The sequence below is a fragment of the Manis pentadactyla genome, chromosome 13, assembly GCF_030020395.1.
Source record: "Manis pentadactyla isolate mManPen7 chromosome 13, mManPen7.hap1, whole genome shotgun sequence".
NCBI classification, from domain to species: Eukaryota; Metazoa; Chordata; class Mammalia; order Pholidota; family Manidae; genus Manis; species Manis pentadactyla.
In genome coordinates this window covers 35580651-35586650 of record NC_080031.1, presented here as the reverse complement: position 1 = coordinate 35586650, position 6000 = coordinate 35580651, and the positions used below count along the sequence as shown (strand labels likewise).

At 37.4% G+C, this 6000-nt stretch overlaps 1 protein-coding gene across 1 annotated transcript in view; it reads left to right on the top strand.

Moving 5' to 3' along the window:
- Window positions 1-6000, top strand: part of C13H11orf65 (chromosome 13 C11orf65 homolog) — a 110523-nt gene continuing 104523 nt past the window's right edge. Inside the window, exon 1 of the mRNA XM_057490694.1 lies at window positions 1-151. The gene's annotated coding sequence lies outside the window, so the exon portion shown is untranslated. The remainder of the gene's footprint in view (window positions 152-6000) is intronic.

The window sequence follows — 6000 nt, the reverse complement described above, 5'->3', positions numbered from 1 at the left end:
GGGGCTAAGAGGCGGAGCCAAGAGACGGGGCCCAGAGACTGCGCTAATCGGGCGGGGCCGGGGCCGGTCAGAACGGAATTGACGTTACGTCATTTCCGTCTGCGGCGTTACCGAGGAAACGAGCGGAGCCCGGGACAGCGGCGATAGGCAGGTGAAGGGCATAATGTCCCCACCCTCATTACTGGGACCCATCCAGATCCGCCAGCTTCTGTGGCGGAAGGCCCGTTGCAGGCCTCTAACGGCCCCGAGGGTGGCGTGTCGCGCTCGGGGCAACCGCCTGAAGGACGTTTTGCATTTCTGAAGCGCCCGCCGGGCCTCCTGTTTCAGTCCTGCCCCAGGCTAACCCCCTGCCCGCGCTTCATCCGCGTGCTGTCGGCGCTCTCGCGGGGTCCTCGCTGCAGCGCGCTCACCGCCCTCCCTGCTCGCTCACGGTGCCCCACTCCGCGCGCCTCTGCGAACAGGCCATTTCGTCCACTTTCAGGCCGAGGGGGAATTCTTGACCGGACCCACATTTTTTTCTGGGTTCTTTTTCCGTTCGACCCCTGAAGTGGTTTTCCGTCTTTTCATTACTTAGAGATGGGAAAGGGAAAAACGTTTTTAAGGAGTGTGTTAGTCGTTGCACCCTCCGTACATTGGACTCCAGTAAAAAAGGAAAGCGAAATTACAGAACTATTAAATATCACGAAACACATTTGTTTGTGCGCTAAAACTTAAGGGGAACAAATGGGAAGTATACTTTCCCATCCAGCAAGTTAATTGTATTATTCTTCTCCAACTTTTAAAAGTAGTGGAACTGAGAATGCAAACTTAGGAGATTTTTCTCATGAAGCCTAAAAGTAGGCCAGTGGAGCCGTGAGCTATTGTTAATAAAACAAAAATTACCATTTGGAGATAGGTTTTTAAAAAACTTTTTATTTCTGATTCTGCAAGTGGAACCTGTGTGTAGTAAATTTCTTCATTACTTGAGCAGTAGTTTGACAGTACTTTTTATTATCTTACAATTTTTGAAGTGTTTTCACATTGATTAATTTATTGGGAACCCATAATAAGCCTATGAAATGGGTATTGCTTTCAATCTAAGGCCAGCAACTGTCCCGATCCCTTTTCTTCTCTGCGTCCTCTTAAAGATACTTAAAACTTACCCTTCAATTTATACTCCTCTTTAATTTTTCCCTTGCTATTCTAGGTCACACCTAACAACATCTTAACATGCCTTACTGTCTCCCATATTTTTAAAAATTTCTTTGAATCCGTTCCCGCCCTTTAGCTATCACTCTGCACATCTGCTCCCTTACAGCATTCCAGCCCGTTGTTAGGGCACTCAACCATCCCAACTTTTCACTTCCACTCCCCATCCCAGGCTTTCTTGCTTGCTGCTGCACTGAAAACAGTACTCATCAAGGTCACCAGCTACTTTATCTAACCAAATCTAATTCTTTATTTCCAATTTTCTTGACTCTCCAGCAGCATTTGACATAATTGAGCACATTTTCTTTCTTGAAATATGTGGAGCTTCATCATACCTTAATGATGTGAGTAGCTCATTTCTGACTTAGTTAATTTTGAATACTGGAAGATATTTGTTGATATTTTGTGCTATTCATAATGTATTGTTAACATACACATTTTTAAGTTTATTAATATTAATACACATTAACATTTTAAGTTTATTAACATCAAAATGCATTAACATTTTTACCACTCTTAAATCTAAACCAATTAAACAATAAATTAAGCCCTGATATGTAGTGTTTCTCAATTTTATAATATAGATACTCCCACCACGGCCAGTTTCAGGGTACCAGCCTGGCCTCAGGTATTGGAAAGAAATGTGTAGTAAAGCACCATAATATAGTGTTTCCACCATGCAGATATCTAGTAGATTTCATACAGAGACCAGTAGTTCTCAACCATGGGTGATTTTGCTCAGGGGACAGTTGGTAATGTCTGGGGACATTTTTGGTTGTCACAACTGTGCTACTGTCTTCTGGTGGATAGAGTCCAGGGATTCTGCTAAACATCCCCATGCATAGGATGGCCCCCACAACAAAGAATCCAGCCAAAAATACCACTAATGCCACTGAAATAAACAGAATCTCAAGAAATAAATAAAAGTAAAATATAGTGTAGGGGAGGAAAGAACTTTTCCTTTAGGCTCTTATGTTCTATCACTGCTAGTTAAACTGACAAAAGACACATTAACAGAAGGTAAGGCAAATAAATTTTATTTGATGTGAATATTTCAATTTCATGTGCACATGGAGTTCTCACAGAAAAGTAACTGAAAACTGAAAGAGGAGGTTAGACTCAGGGGCTTATATACTATTTTCTAAAAAGGTGATAAATTTGTGGGGTAGTGACAAGACAAAGGAAAAGGAGTTTGGGCTTCCAGAGGTGGTAAATTGTGGGACTACATGGGGGAAACTAATGGAAGAGAAGAGTTATTTTAGTGAGGTTTGTGCAGACCTTCCTAAGTGCCAAGATTTTCTCTTTGGTATGGGGAAGGAGGGGGGACCATCTTCACAAAAGGAAATTTATGTCCTGCTTTTAGGTAGATGGGTGAGGGTAGAGAGCTTTTTCTGCATCTGTTGTTTCTTGTTAGCTTTCAGCTCCAAATAACCCTTATGCCAAACTGGCATATTTGGGGGTGGTATATTTTGATCCCCTGCAATAGTAAAATAATTGGTGGGTGATAAGTTTTAGAATTTCTTATCTTTATTTTATTTAATTGTAAATTTAAATGATTTAATATTTAGTAATGGCTGTGATTAAAAACAAGCTCACAAAATTCTTGAAATTTTAAAATTTTGGCTCCACTGAATACAAGTCAGCCAGAGTACACTGTCCAAACCACCATAGTCAATTTCCCACATAATCATAGTATGAATCCTGCCTGCCTCTTTATCTTCTACTCGTCTGCCTCTTCTCTAAGCTCCAGTGATACTGTTTTCTTTTTTTTAGCCACTTAAGCCCATCAAGTTCCTTATCAAGTGGTTTTTTATCTTCTGTTCCCAGTGCTTGGAACCCTCTTCTACAATTTCCTATAGTTTCCTCTTTGCATCATGAAAAGTCGTTTCCCTACCAGAGAGGCCTTCCCTGTGCTAAAATACCCCTGATCATTCTTTATCCCATTACTATGTTTTATCATCTCCATTGCACATGCACTTCTTTTGGTGTTTACTTCCATTTTTAAATAACACGTTATCCTGCCTGTTCTTGATTTCTTTTAGATTTAGCTATTATCCAGTAACTTCCAACAAACAAACCTCTTACATCAAATCACCACAATGCACATATAATATGTACATATACTCATCCTCTCCTGTCATCTTAAAAAATATCCTGCCATAACACTAAGTGATTTTCAAACTTTAATTGCATACAGTATAAGGCAAAGTTATTCTAGAGTAATTAAATATCCAGGGTATAATCCAAATTCATATTATCATGGGTAGTATTATCATAAGGTATATAATTATGGGGTATTACATACATTTTATACCATACATTGTGGTAGGATTAATATTTACATAATTGTGATTGTATAATTATTCATGGCTGAGCCATAGCAATAGCTTAGGGCTTTGTTTTGTTTTTTTTTGCCTCCTTCACAGTGATACTTAAAAAACACAAGTTGGATCTTGTTACTCCTTTGGTGTAATCCTCCAGATGGGAGGTGTCAAACTCCCATCACACTTAAAATTCTAACTCTTTGTGATGAAGGCTCTACACGATTGGTGATCCCACTGCCTCTCCGCTTTTGTCTCCGACCACTCTTTCCTTCTTTGGTTGGCTAGTCATGCTGGCCTTCTTCCTGCTCCATCTTCCTGTCTCAGTGCCCTCACATTTGCTGTTTATCTGCATAGAAAGCTCTTCAGGTATGTGAATAGCTTCATCCACTTCAGTCAGGTTCCTGCTTAAACAATAATGAACTGACATATAGGATGTTTAGCTTTCTTTGTCACTTATTGTATAATTTCCCCAATAATTTATTGAAAACACTTTTTAAATGCTGGGTAATATTAATGAAATGTTAAAATCTGCCTCTCATCCCCAATCCCTATCCCCCATCCCTACTAAGCCCAATCCAAACAAGGAAACTGACACAACAGTAAGAACTGAAGCAAGATTAAGATCCTTAAAAATGGTGTCTGATGTATGTACAGGGTATCAGGTTTTGGTATGTAGATGACAGTTTCTGGAATGTTAAGCAGATGCTCTTAACGATACAGGAAATCAGCTGGATGTTAACTCCTGAGCCTGATCCCAAGACTAAACTTTAGAGCAATTCTCTGTAGTGAGGAAACTTTTTAAAATTTATTTCCAGTGTGTTACAAACCATTACTTTTGTAAAATAAAATAAAAATGAATTACTAAATAAAGGAAAAAAACAACAAAGATATAAAAACTATAAGCCCACTGATGGTATGTTTGTGTACCACAACAATGTCAAGTTGCAACAAAAATTTCTAACTACTCTCAATTTCTTTATCACATCTGGTAACATTCAATTCAAAGACTGGCGTAGTTCTGTGAACCACACTGAAACAGCACAAGTTTTGGAGATCCAGCTAAGGAGATCCACCTAACTACTTATGCCCTACCACTTCCCCACCCTGTTGCTGCTAACTTTTCAAGTCAAGCATGCAATGAATTGTTCTCCTGCTGATGACAAACTAATTTTTAAAAAGCCCTTATTATTCAAAAAATAGATGTTCATTGTAGGAGAAGGGAAAAATAAACATATTTTTAATTCCTCTTTAATTCTATCACCACTTTAATATTTGTGTTTATTCATACATAGTTATGCACACACACAAATTTGAATAAGAGAGCGAGAAGGTAACACAAATAGCTTATTACCGTTAACTGTTTAATAAACTTTAAAAATTTAACATTATGTTATGAAACATTTTCCATGTCAATATGTACATTTACAGCATTACTTTTAATATTCTCACAGGATTCTATTGTATGAATGCATCATAATTTATTTAACCAATCTCCAGTCAGTCAGGCAATATTGGTCAACTACTCTTTGCTAGAAATTGGGATATAGCAATAAACAAGAAAGAGTGTCCCCTGAGGAAACTTACATCATAGGGGGACAAGATAGATAACAAATATGTTCAACAAATACATAATATTGATTTGGCAGCATTTAACGACCTTTAGTTTTTACCATATGAGGAGTGGGATGGATGTGTGCAGCAAGCCTGGGTGAAATTATTCAAATTAAAGTGCCCAAAAAACTGGTTCAGACATGTTCATACAGTCAATTAAAAGGGATTTTAAAAACCCAGTTTAAGATTTTTACCTTCAAACTTGAGAATGTATTTAAGAAAATTAGGCAGTTTTCAAGCATTAATGCTATCCTTTGCTGTTCTACACACACACACACACACACAGATATATGTATGTACATGATTTTATACCTTAAGAAAAATGCCAAGCATTGATAACAGATAAAAATCACACAATTTAATTATTGGAAAGGATATTAAAAGACCCACCACAATGGTCTTACTGTCCAATTTATATTTAGATTTTCATGTTTGTAAAATCTAGAAATTAAGCAGTGTTTACAGGTATAAACATTAATTTTTATGACAATATGGCAGTGTCAAAATTTTAATGTGCATACTCTTTTTTTAATTCCTTTTCTAAAAGTCTTTCCATCAAAAACAGTTCTATATGTACCCACATATATGTAAAAGGATATTCATTTTGTAATTTTAACAGCAAAAATAGAGAAACAATCTGAATGTCCAGTAATAGAGTCAATAAATATACCCATACTTAGAAATACTGTGGGATTATAAAAAGAATGAGGGAGACCTATATTAACACGGTCTCCAGCACATTATTGTTAAGAAAACAAAGTGTGTATAGTTCTGTTACATAAATGTAAACAAACCTGTATGTGTATAACAATATAATAATGCATGCATGTATATACGTTAAAAATTTTAAGTATATAAGAAAAGAGGAGACTAAAGA